This window comes from Mustela putorius, unplaced genomic scaffold (assembly GCF_011764305.1).
Source record: "Mustela putorius furo isolate JIRA1106 unplaced genomic scaffold, ASM1176430v1.1 tig00003853_pilon_pilon_pilon, whole genome shotgun sequence".
Taxonomy (NCBI): domain Eukaryota; kingdom Metazoa; phylum Chordata; class Mammalia; order Carnivora; family Mustelidae; genus Mustela; species Mustela putorius.
The window spans coordinates 55,767,075-55,780,343 of NW_025422005.1; the positions used below are offsets into that span (position 1 = coordinate 55,767,075).

At 36.5% G+C, this 13,269-nt stretch overlaps 1 long non-coding RNA gene across 2 annotated transcripts; it reads right to left on the reverse strand.

Moving 5' to 3' along the window:
- Nucleotides 1–8,436: 8,436 nt before the first annotated feature.
- On the reverse strand, nucleotides 8,437–12,381 carry LOC106006871. 2 transcript variants are annotated; one of them, XR_001181191.2, is made up of 3 exons: nucleotides 12,338–12,381; nucleotides 12,070–12,203; nucleotides 8,437–8,673 (listed from the first exon to the last, which is right to left on the reverse strand). It is a non-coding gene; the product is annotated as an uncharacterized LOC106006871 (long non-coding RNA). The 2 variants fall into 2 exon arrangements; XR_006601596.1 differs by having other exon boundaries at nucleotides 12,070–12,364.
- Nucleotides 12,382–13,269: the final 888 nt, after the last annotated feature.

The following is a 13,269-nucleotide window of genomic DNA, read 5'->3' on the forward strand; positions in this document are numbered from 1 at the left end:
ATCATTTTTAAAAGAGGAAAGCTGGTTCAGAGAATATTCCCTTGACCACACTGCTACTACACTGGGAAGCTGAGATTCTGAGGTAGCTGCAACACACCATACGTTCTTACAATCACTAGATAGGTGTTGAGCTCCATGAATGCCAGAGAGTGATCTAGATGCTGGGGAAGAGCAGTGGGCCTGACAGAGGCCCTGCCCTCATGCAGTCTAATGAGAAAGCCCACTTCAGAACTTTGCTTCTTATGTCCCTTATATCAGCTATGCCCTTTCAACTCACCAACAGAAAGAAACCTACAGGGGGGTGGAAGTGAGGAGAAATCGAGTCCTTGGTGTGCAGACGCGCCCCACTCCATGTTTCCCTCAGGAGACTATTCATTCGAAAACCCCCTTTCCTGCCAGTTCTGAGACAGTTTTTTACTGTTCCTTTGTTCATACATTCAGCTCTGTTTTCTTCCTCATCACTTCACTCCCACTCGGATCAAACTCCCTCCAATTAAGCCCTTAAATCTTTGCAATTCATTCTTTGGTAGTATTGCCATTAAGGCTTTTCCAAGCTGAAGATCAATTTTCAAGTCAAATGACTCATGAAAGTAATTAAGCATAATTTCAGTGTTTTGAGGACATTCTTCAAGAATACATGCGAGCAAAAGACATTCGTGTTAGCAGAAGATTCAGTGTACAAATTAGTTGTGGCCTTGCTAACCTGCAAATTGATTCCTAACGTACTTTTATTTGGTTCTTTATTTTGTTGTCATGCTGTGAATCCCTAATAAAGACCCTCTTTACCAAAGATTTCAAGTCACTTAATCAATGTTACTCATCTTCGTGTAAAAATTTATGAGGGTAAAAATTCCCAATTTCTGAAATATGTTCTTACCTAGCTAAGAAACCTGAAGCCTGAATGACTTGACGATGTTTTCTTTCATTTCTTTCATAAATATTTATTACATGTTTCCCATATGCCAGGTATGTGGCAAGTGCTAGGATACAAATACCAAAAAAGAGAGATATGCTCTTGTTCTTACAAAATTTATCATCTTGTGTCTGTAAAAGCGTGATGCAGTAGCTTTATTGGTCAAGACAGTAAGTCCTGAAGAGTCACTGGTGTGAGAGGCATGGGAGAGCCCTCAGATGGAGAAAAGGAAAGGACAGGAGGTGCTCTCTCTGGCTTGAAGAGCAAGGTTCTCCCCATTCTGGAGTCAGCACCATGCGGCAGGGAGGAGCATGGGTTCGGGAGCCATACAACCTGGGTTCTGAGTCCTGGCTTTGGCACTTACCAGGTGTGTGCCTAGGCTAGTTAGGGTAATTTTTGTCATTCTGTGGCCTCATCTGTAAAATGGGAATAATAATAATAATAACCTCCCCCAGGGCAACTGGCTGATTCAGTTGGTAGAGCATGCAACTCTTGATCTCAGGGTCATGAGTTCAAGCCCCATACTGGGTGTGGAGCTTATTTGAAAAATGTAAAAATAAATAGAAAAAAATAAAATTAAATACTCTCTCCATATATGATTGCTATAAAGATTAAATGGAATCATTTGTGTCAAGTATTTAAAGCAGGGCCTGAAACATAAATGCAATGTGTTTGCTTTATAAAAAAAAGTATGTTTTCCCCTCTTCTGCCACTCCCATGATGCTAAGTTCCCCCAACCTCAGTTTCCTGTAATCCTGTTGACAACTCTCTCTCATCGAACAACCCTGCTGTCAGTTGGAAAGACTAGGATAGTAAGCCTCCAGGACTGCCTGATGAAACTATCTTTCAAGTATTACACATACTTTGAGATACTTTTTTATTCTCTTGCATCATAAGCAGATACAGTATCTACCTTGGGTGAATGCTCATACAACTGTATCTGTTATGTCCCTTTACACATGCTACCCCACTTGTCTTATCTACCTCAATAGATCACAAAATTTTTTTAAAAGATTTTATTTATTTATTTGAAAGAGAGAGAGAGAGAGAGCACAAAGGGAGAAGCAGACTCCCCCCAGGCAGGGAGCCTGACACAGGGCTCAATCCCAGGACCCTGAGATCTCGACCTGAGCCAAAGGTAGCTCAACTGACTGAGTTACCCAGGAACCCCAGATCACAAAATTTTTAAGAAAAAAAAGACTTTTTATTTAATTTAATTCTAGTACAATCCTAGGCTTTGTAGCAATTCTCTCAGAGCTTTGCTACTTCCAGATTTTTGTCTCTTCACCTCCTTCTCACAACAGATGTTCTATTTTACTGAGGAAGTCAGGAGAAGGAGCCATCAGGTATAAACTCTCAGCCTACAGACTGATGAATATTTTCCTATGCCTGATCTTCAAGGAAACAATGAACCACCTTTCTTCTTGGGCAAAGCATCCACCATTACTTAAGTACCCCACCTGTACTTAATGCTTAGACCTATTTTAGAGAGCTGCCCAGCCTAACAGTTAGGAACATAGGCTTTGTTTAATGAGTTAGCACATGAAAAGTACTTACTAGGTAAAGTACTCAGCACATGGTACACGCTCAATAAATATTAGCTTCTATTATGAATTCTCTTGCAAGACCTTCTATGACTTGCTTCTTTAATGATCTTCTTTCATATCTTTCCTCAATCTTCCAAATCTTCTCCACCCTAAAAAATATCCTTCTGAACCCCACATTCTCCTTAATTTATGATCTTCACTGGCTTCTTTCCTTTCATTGTAAATCAAACTTCTGAAAAGAACAGTTCATGTTTGCTGGCTTTATAATCTCATTTTCCATCCCCTCCGTGACCCCCTGCAGACAATTTAGGTTCCAGACCCAACACTCCATTGACTTTGCTCTGACAAAGATCACCAGCAACCTCTTTGGTGTCCATTCTACTTCACATCTCTGCAATTTAACACTCGTCTTTCTGAATAAAACCTCTCCTCACCTCTTCAGCTTCAATAACTGCTCTCTCAGCTCTCCTACTTCTCTAACGTCTCCTTCTCTCTCTCCTTGGCTGTTTCTTCTGCCCACTCCCTGAATGTTAATATTCCTAACTATTCTCTCCTTAACCTCACCTCTTTCCACAGAGTCTGAGAGCAAACATGTATCTTCAGCTCTGACCCTTTGCCCAACATTTAGACTCACAAAGTGAATCACTTCCTAGCTGTCTCTGCCTAGACACACTACATGCACATCCAAATCAACCAGATGTCTTCCCTACCTTAGTTAATGGCCCAGCTTTCCAAACAGTCACCCAAGTTACATATCTCAAAGCCACCCTTGATTCATTACCCATACATCCAGTAAGTTATCCAGATCAGATTCTACCTCTCTTATACATGAGCTAGCCTCTCCTCCCCATCCTGCCCACCTCTCCGCAAGTCCAGAGCCTCATCATCTTTCCAACTTGGACTACTGAAGACCTTCCCTACCAAATCTACAATCTCTTGTTTCTTACAGATAATCCAGTCTGCATACAGTTCCCAAAGTGTACTCATTATAAAATACATATCTGTATAAAATACAGATCTGTTTTCCTCACTTACTGAATATAACTCCGCAATATCTTCTCATTGCCTACAAATAAAGTCCATATCTAGTAAAATCTTGCTGAGTACTCCTAGATCTAGCTACTTTTGATTATTTCTTATTCCCAGACTCAACCAAGACATTTCTTTGTATATTATTGTGTATAATTCACAGTCTAGCTCATGTCTTTTCCTTATAACATAATCACTGAGATAGACCAATTGCCCCTAAGGTGGTGTCACCAAGCTCTTTTCTGGTATTCTTTGGTATTCTGGATATTTGGTATTCTGGATTCTCTGGTATTCTTCTTCTTTTATAACCTATTTCAAAGTACTGGCTATCCAGAGACCCAAATAGAAACCGAGAAATCATCTTAGACTTCTTTTTTATAAATGTAATCAACAGATACTGAAAATATCATCTGACAAGCCATATAAATAATACATTATCATAGTAATAACAAACACTTATATTTACAATGTAATGAGCACTGTTTGAAATGGGATGGATGGATAGATAGACTATTTAAGTGTATAATACTTAGAACTAAAATAGTAAAATAAAAGTACGTACCTCAAAAGATTTTGGTGAGGATTAAAGTCTTAAGGGTACTCTTGTATATATCGAGTTGGAACAATTTATCCTCACTGTAGTTGAGATACATACTATGATTCCATTTTAGACACTGAGGAAACTGGGTTAGATAGGATTAGTAATTTACCTAAGATCACACAGCTAATAAACACTGGACCTGGGCTTTGCATCCTATCAGTGTAGTACCAAAGTCCATGCACTTAACAGTTACTCTCTTCTGCCTTTGGTTCAAACAGCAGAGTAACATCCTTCAGGTTTTCTACATATCAGGTGCTGCTCTAAACATATTACATGTATTATTTCTATCAATCCTCACAACACCTTCTATGAGGAAAGTGCTATTTTTCTTCTTGATTTCCTATGCAAATAAACTTGGCTTAAAGAAAGTAAAAAAAAAAAAAAATTCAAACTGTAAACCCAGAAAAATCTGGAAGTGAATACTCACTTCAAAGAAAGTATGCATTTACTCTTCTAAAAGCCTTGTTTCAACACTCCTTGGCATTTTAGATTTCTCAGATCATTAACAACATGTAATATTCCAATAAAAAAGTGAGGATCTCTTTACTCATTTAACCTTCTGTCCACTCAGCAAATCTTTACTGAATACCTATGTTATGCAAGACACTAAATACTTCAAAAAGACGTTTCTTCTTTCAAGAAAAGAAAAATCTAGAAAACAGAAAAGGACGTTAAAGCCAACAAATACAATGACAGGTAGGATTGCAGAGAGGTTAAGAGAATAGATTCAAAACTAGACAGACTTCATTTGAAGTATAATTTTGCCACTTACTTCCTATGTGACTTTAGGAAATTCATTTAAACTATTTGTGCTTTATTCTTTTTCATAGTACCTCCATCATATGATCACTGTCAATTTTTAATGTACATAGAGAAATCTGATCCATGCTTCAAACAAAGTAACACTTAGGGCAGCAAGAGTGGATAGAAGTAGTTGTCAGTGGTATTGCCACATAAGGGTACACTGTCGGAAAGCTTGAAAAAGAGAGACTGATTTTTTTATATTGGAGAAAAGGGAGTTCAGATAAGTTTTTAAAGAAAAACATAACTCTAGATGAGTTTTTAGAAGATTAGTAAGTATTCTCCAGGTAGACAAAAAGGAAAATATATATGGGCAAAGTTAAAAGCAAGGAAGAGTAACTTCTAAAGTTGATAAACCTGGTTGAAGAGGTGGTTATGTCCGTGTGTCTTCAGCATGTTGCTTTAGAGACCTACGGCCTTGGGAGATAGGAACATAGCAAGGGTGGAGAAGTGATGTCCTTATTATGATTATAGATCTTTCAAAGCTATCATTTGAAACCATGTTTATTACTAGATGGAGAATAATAACACCTTGTCCTGTGTTTGTATAGCACCAATTCTGTACAATTTTAAGATAATATCTCAGTAATCTTCACAACCTTGGAGGTCTGTCCAATTATAATTATCACCATTTTTCATATGGGAAAGCAAAAGTACAAGGAGAGGAAGGTAGAAATCCAGGGTTTCAGCTCACCAAAGTGTCCAAAATAACAAGATCTTACTAATTTCACACCCTCCCGCCATTTCTATCCTTGTTATGGAAACATAGAGCAAAAGTGTGTAGTTTGAAAAGGCTAGGATGGGGTTAAAAAACAATCAGAAATAGTGATGAGCCATGTAGAAAATGTTGGGGGGGGGGGCAGCTGGGTGGCTCAGTGGGTTAAAGCTTCTGCCTTCGGCTCAGGCCATGATCCCAGGGTCCTGGGATTGAGCCCCACATCGGGCTCTCTTATACGCAGGGAGCCTGCTTCCTCTTCTCTCTCTGTCTGTCTCTCTGCCTACTTGTTTTGGATTCCTGTGCATGTAACTTACATGCAGTAAACGACACAAATCATACATATATACATTGGGGAATTTATGCAAATGAATACTATCTTTGTTTGCTACAGATGCCATCACAAAATAGACAGAACAGACTGAATAGCTTAAGCAACAGAAATTTCTCACAGTTCTGGAGGCTGGAAGTACAACATTAAAGTGCTGGCAGGTTGGATTCCTTTGAGGCGTCTCGCCTGGCCTCTGCCTTACTGCCCCTTCACATGGTCTTTGTTTTATGTACTTAGTGTCTCCTCCTGTTCATACAAGGACAGCCATCATATTGGATTAGTACCCCTTCCTAATGGTCTCTTTTAACTTAACCCTTTAAAGACTTTATCTATATATACAGTTACATTCTGAGGAACTGGGGGTTTGGACTTCAATATGAAATTGGGTGGAGGAGATAATTCAGTCATAGCAAACACATATATAAGATAAAAAAACACCCAAGATATAGAACATTTCTATCACTTCAGAATGATTCTCAGCTCTTCCTAGTAATCCTCTAGTGTTCATAATAATTAATCCCTTTTCATATTAATCACCACTGGTGTTTTTTCCTGTTTTTGAACTTTGGTATTTATATTCTTTTTGACTGCTGTTTCCCACCCACCCCTGAGCCAGCAACATAATGTCTGTGAGATTCATCCATGTTATAGCATGTAGTGTTATTTATTTTATTTTATTGTGTAAATAAATTACAATTTTATGATATTTGAGTAGATTCCAGTTTTTGGCTGTTGTGAATAAAGCTGCTGGAAGGATTCTTGTATGTCTTTTGGTGGACTTAATCATTCCTTTCTGTTAGGTATATATGCAAAAATGGAATTGCTAGGCTATAGATTTACTGGTGTATTTAATGTTCATAGATGCTGTGGAATAATTTTCCAAAGTAGGTATGACAATATGCACTCACACTAGCAATGCAAGTTTCAGTTATCCCACAATGTCATCAACACTTGGCATAATCAGTCTTTTAAATTTTAACCATTCTGGTGGGGATGTATAAGTATATTTTTTTTTTTTAAGATTCTATTTATTTATTTGACAGACAGAGATCACAAGCAGGCAGAGAGGGGTGGGGTAGGATCCCTGCTGAGCAGAGAGCCCAATGGGGGCCTGATCCCATGGCCCCAAGATCACAACCTGAGTGGAAGGCAAAGGCTTTAACCCACTGAGCCACCCAGGTGCCCCATGTATAATTATCTCACTGGAGTTTTAATTTGTATTTCCCTAAAGACTAATGCTATTGACTTCTGGTCCTTTGACATTCTTTTCTGCGAAATGTCTGTCCAAGTCTTTTTTCCATTTTTAAATTGGTTGATTTATATATTTTAAACACAGATCCTTCTTCAGAATTTATATAGCAGAAATCATCTCTTGGACTGCAGTTTATCTTTTCTCTTCTTTTAATGGCATCTTTTCATAAACAGACGTTTTTAGTGTTAAGTCCAATAAATCAGTCTTTCCCTTTATGGTTTTGTTGATGCTCACTTAAGAAATCTTTTCTTACCCAATGTCTTGAAGAAATTCTCCTGCTTTCATCTAGAAGCTTGATTGTTTTACTTTCATATAGAAGAGTATGTTTCATCTCAAATAATTTTTTCCATATGTATATCCAATTGAGCCAGCATCATTTCTTTTCCACTATATTGAAGTAACCAGTATGTAGCAAATTAGGTGGCCATGTTTGTGCAGGTGTTCTGGGATCTCTATTCTATTCCATTTGTCTATTTACTCAACCTATGGTAACATCAGCTTTACACAAAGCCTTGAAATACAGTAAGTCTCCCAGGTTTGTCCTTCTTCAAAATTGTTTTGACTTTTCGAAGTCCCTTGAATTTCAAGTAAATTTTAGAATTATTTTGTCTAAATTTCTACAAAAGAAATTGCTGGGTTTTAATTAGGATTACACTGAATTTATTTGATCAAGAAATGACATATTCATATATTAAACTTTCTAAGAAATGAACATAGGATTTCTTCTATTGATTTGGATCTTCTTCAGATTCTTTCAGTCATATTTTGTAATTTTTAGGAAACAGGTCTCACATTTCTTTTGTTAGATTTCTTTCTAAATATTTGGATTTGGGGTGTTATTATAAATGATAATTTAAAATTTTTTATTTTCTAGTTTGGTACTGATTATATATGTATATATATATAATTTAAAAATTAATTTACTATAATTTATTTATAGATTCTTTTCCTTTTTTTACAGGAGCAAGCATGGCATATGTATAATGACAATTTTACTTCTTCCCTTCCAAACTGTATAGCTTTTATTTTTTCTTGCCTTATTGTAATGGCTAATTCCAGTGCAATGCTGAACTGAAAAGTCACCCCTATTATTTGATATTTGTTTTGGAAATGTTAGCCAAAGCAATTAAATAAGAGAATTAAAATGAGGCAAGAAGGAAATAAACTTATAATTATTTGTAATTGATATAATTATAAACCCTAAAAATATGAACAATTCAAATAAAAATTATGTCAAGACAAAAGAATTCATTAAAGTAATCACAAATTTAATATAAAAGTAAGGTCAATTATTTACTTTAGGATAACGATTCTCTCTCAGAAACAGAATGGAATGAAGTGTCTCATTCACAATTAGTATGAAAAGTTGAAATTTGGGGTGGTTCCGTTGGTTAAGCATCCAACTCTTGATCTCAGCTCAGGTTTTAATCACAGGGTTGTGAGTTCAAGCGCTGTGTTGGGCTCCATGCTGGGTGTGGAGCCTGCTTTAAAAGAAAAAAAAAGTTGAAATTAGAATGAATAAGAAAGCACAGAAATTTTAAATTCCTCAGAGGTACATTAAAAAAAGTTAAATAGAGGGGCACTTGGGTTGTTCAGTGGATTAAGCCTCTGCCTTCAGCTGATTTCAGGGTCCTTGGATTAAGAGCCGCATTGGGCTCTCCGCTCAGCAGGGAGCCTGGTTCCCCCTCTCTCTCTGCCTGCTGCTCTACTTGGGATCTCTCTCTGTCAAATAAATAAATAAAATCTTTGGGAAAAAAAGTTAAAAAGATGTAAAAACATCCTTAATTTGGGTATAAGACTCAATATTTTAAAAGACGTCAGTTATCTTTGAATCAATAAGAAATATGAGCAAGACTTTTGGGGTTTTCTTGAAATTTGATCTAAACAATAATAAAATTCATATAAGAAAAATACACATAAGAAAAAATACTAGGGGCACCTGGGTGGCTCAGTGGGTTAAAGCCTCTACCTTCGGCTCAGGTCATGATCAGGTCCAGGGATTGAGCCCCGCATTAGGGCTCTCCGATCGGCGGGGAGCCTACTTCCTCCTCTCTTTCTGCCTACATGTGACCTCTCTCTCTCTCTCTCTTTCTCTGTCAAATAAATAAAAAGTATCTTAAAAAAAAAAAAAAAAGAAAAAATTCTAAAAGAGAAGAATCATGAGGGAAATAATAGATAATGTATTTAAAATTGTGTTTTCCTGATCTTGGGTGAGACAAACAGATCAATGAAACAAATGAGAAAATCCATAAGTCATCCTAATTATCAGAATTTAATAAATGATAAAAGTTGCACTTTAGTAAATGAGGCAATATGAATTATTGAATAATCAATGCTAGTAAAATTGGCCAAATGCTTAAAGAACATAAAGCTAAATTTTCCTCTTTATCTTCTATACTAAAATGTGAAAAACAAACACATAAAATATTTAGAAGAAAACATGGAATATTAGTTCATAAATAATTTTGGCATGAGAAAGGCCTTTCTGAGTATTTTCAAAGATATCAAGCTATACAGGAAAAGTTTAGACCCCAAATTATATCTTAATATTTTAAATTTTTATCAATTTTAAAACTCTATACAGCAAAAAAGGGCAAAAGTAAAGACAAAAACAGATTGAAAAAAATTTTTGCCATACGTATGACAAACTTTTTTTAAAAAGATTTTATTTATTTGAGAGAGAGATACAGAGAGAGCATGAGTGGGAGAAGTGTTAGAGGGAGAATAAGTAGACTCCCCACCAAGCAGGGACCCCTGCTCCAAGCTTTATCTTAGGTCCCCGAGATCCTGACCTGAGCTGAAGTCAGACACTTAAACAACTGAGCCACCCGGGTGCCCCAAACTATCTTTAATATACAAAAATTCTCACAAATAAGTAAATAAAAGATAAATAACTCAATGGGAAAAATGGGCGTAGGGGTTCATGGAAAAAATATTTTAGATGATTAACATAAGAAAAGATATTCAGCCATATTAATATTTTAAAGTATACAAATTAAAATAAGGATAGTCATTTTTTTCAGTAAAATTAAAAATTAAAAGATTAGGTAGGTCCAAGGCTATAGAGAAATAGGTATTTCTATATATTGTTGATAGTACAAATTATTACAAACCTTTTTTTAAAACATTTTATTTATTTATTTATTTGACACAGAGAGAGAGATCACAAGTAGGCAGAGAAGCAGGCAAAGAGAGAGGGGGAAGGAGGCTCCCCGCTGAGCAGAGAGTCGGATGCGGGGCTCGATCCCAAGACCTTGGGATCATGACCTGAGCTGAAGGCAGAGGCTTCAACCCACCGAGCCAACCAGGCACCCCAATCATTACAAGCCTTTTATAGAAAATTTATCAATATCTTTCCAAATTACCTATGAGCATACCCTTTGATGTCCATCTTGAAATTTATCTTTCTCATATACCTGCAGAAGTTGTCAGATATATGTATAGGAATTCCAGTTTTGTTATGGTATTGCTTTTAATAGTGTTATTATGTCTCCCCAATAGTGAATTGTGACTCCCCAAACTGATCTGTTGAAGCTCTGAATCCCAGAGTATGACTGTATTCAGAAATAGGGCTTTCAAAGAGGTGGCTAAATTGAGATGCCGCTGTTTTAATCTTATCTGACAGATGTCCAGATAAGAAGAGATTGGAACACAAAGGAAAGACCACAGGAAGATAGAGTGAGAGAACAGCCACCCACAACCAAAGGAGAGAAATCCCTGAAGAAATTAACACTGTGAACACCTTGATTTTGGGTTTCTGGCCCCAGTATTGTGGGAAAATGAATTTCTGTTGTTTAAGCCAATCAGTCTATGGTATTATGTTATGGCAACCCTAGGAAACTAATACAAATAGAAAAAGTGAAATATTTTAAATGGCTACAAAAAGAAGAAAATGTTACCAGTGATTATCCCCAGAAACTAGGACAACAGAACAGAGAGGATAGAAGGCAGGGAAATTTTGTTTTACTTTGTACCTTTCTATTTTGTTAATTTTTAAAATATCAAACCTATATTATTATTGTAATAAAATAGTTAATTTTTTAAAGCAATGGGAAATTTGTGCCAACTTTGTATGTGTGTATCTGTCAGTTTTTGAAGTCCCAAAATATCATCAAGACATTTCTGAGAGCATAAAATTTTCTCTTGCGTTACTTATTTTTGATTTACTATTTTTTCATGATCTAGCTTCAAAAATAAGTAAAATTCATTTTGATTCTTGTCTGGTTCAGTTGAAAATAATTCAGCAGTATCGTTTTCTATTATTTTTCTTTCATAAATGTTTGGATTTATTTAATCTTTTCCCAAAACTTGAGAAACCACAATTTTGTGCATACAAGAATTGCTTTGGGGTATTTAGGAAAATCCCTCAGCTTAAAGTTGACTTCTTTATTTTTCAAGAAGACATCAACCAACCTACTGTAACATGAAACAAGTAATAACCATGCAGTTATAATAGGCCTCTCTTTTAATTACAATCTAGGCAAGAAGGGTTAGGGATAAGTATATAGTAGACAGCACTATTATTGGGCAATATTCCACTTTAAACACAAGTCCACAGCCCTACTTCATATCTCCTTAGAAACATGATTCTCAGATAATGAAGGAAATAGAAAAACATGGTATACTCACTAATTATTATTTGGCCTTTAGTATAACTCTAATGCCAACATTTCTGTTATGGAAGTCTAAGGAAACGTCTCATTTTGGTAAAAAACAAAACAAAACAATACATGGTAGTAAATGCATTAGTTAAGCAATGGAGAATGTAAAGTTTAATTAACACACCTGGAATTGTTCAGATGTTCTTCAAGCAGAGAGATAACAGAGTAGGAGTGGATAAAATGTTCTAACTGAATGGTAGGAATGTCCCTGGGGCTTACCTCCTTAAGCCTTCTCACAGTTGGCTTGCATGGGTCCACAGGCTTCAGGGACATTATAATCCAACTGAATGAGTATTTTTTATTTTTTATATTTTCTGATGTGCCTCCTATGGGTCTGGAGCTTCTATTAGGTCCTGTGAAGGGCATAAAAGAAGTAGATTAAAATCTGAAACAGCTAGGTGCTGTGGAGAACATTAGAAATCAGGCACCAGCAGTTGCTTTTGCCCCCACTGAGCACAGAGGAGGGAGGCCACCCCTACTGCAGCACCTCGTCTCGGGAATAGTCATTGCAAAGTGAAAGGACAACGGAGGAAATACCACGTGACTTGTTGGAAATTTCACAAACTTCTATCTTAAAGGCTCATGTTTAGGCTACATTAATTACTTAATGTGTAACTTACTCATTTGGTCATTCATTGTGTTCAACAAATATTTACTTGGTGCCCATTACAGGCCAGGCATTATGCCAGATGCTTGGAATATGATCTATCACATGGTTTTCCTGACTTTCAGGAGCACACAGATAAATGGCATTGGCAAAAAGTAAAGTAGTGACTAGGTTTTTCAAATCTTGAAATACAGCTGGGGAAGTTCTAGAGTCATGTGCAAATAGGGAATTTTTTAAAACCACAATGGGTTTTGGTTTATTATTGAGAATCTGTGAGCTTCTCTGTGTTCAGAAAAATGTTTAGCACAAGGTTAAGAGAAAGGAGACGAGAATGAGAACATTCTGGATTTGAGTCAATTCAACAGCTTCTTAGGCAGGTAATGATTAAAGTTGTAGAGTGTCTCTCCAGATTCTTTACCTGAGGAGAGCAAACTGAGGATGACAAAAGTGCCTAGCTTGCAGAGCCACTATGAGGATTAAATTAGCTGTAAATGTGAAGTTTAACAGTGCCTGGCTTATGCACTATGTTACATTTATATTGGTGTATTTCAGATTTAAAGAAAATTACTGGCTTTATTTATTTATTTATTTTTAAAGATTTTACTTATTTATTTGACGAAGAGAGAGAGCACAAGCAGGGGGAGTGGTGGGCAGAGAGAGAAGCAGACTCCCCGCTGAGCAAGGAGCCATGCCTGCTGGACCCCAGGAATCCTGACCTGAGCCAAAGGCAGACGCTTTACCATCTGAGCCACCTAGGCACCCAATTACTGGCTTTACACATTCAAAAAGAAAGTTGTAAAATAATGGATTAA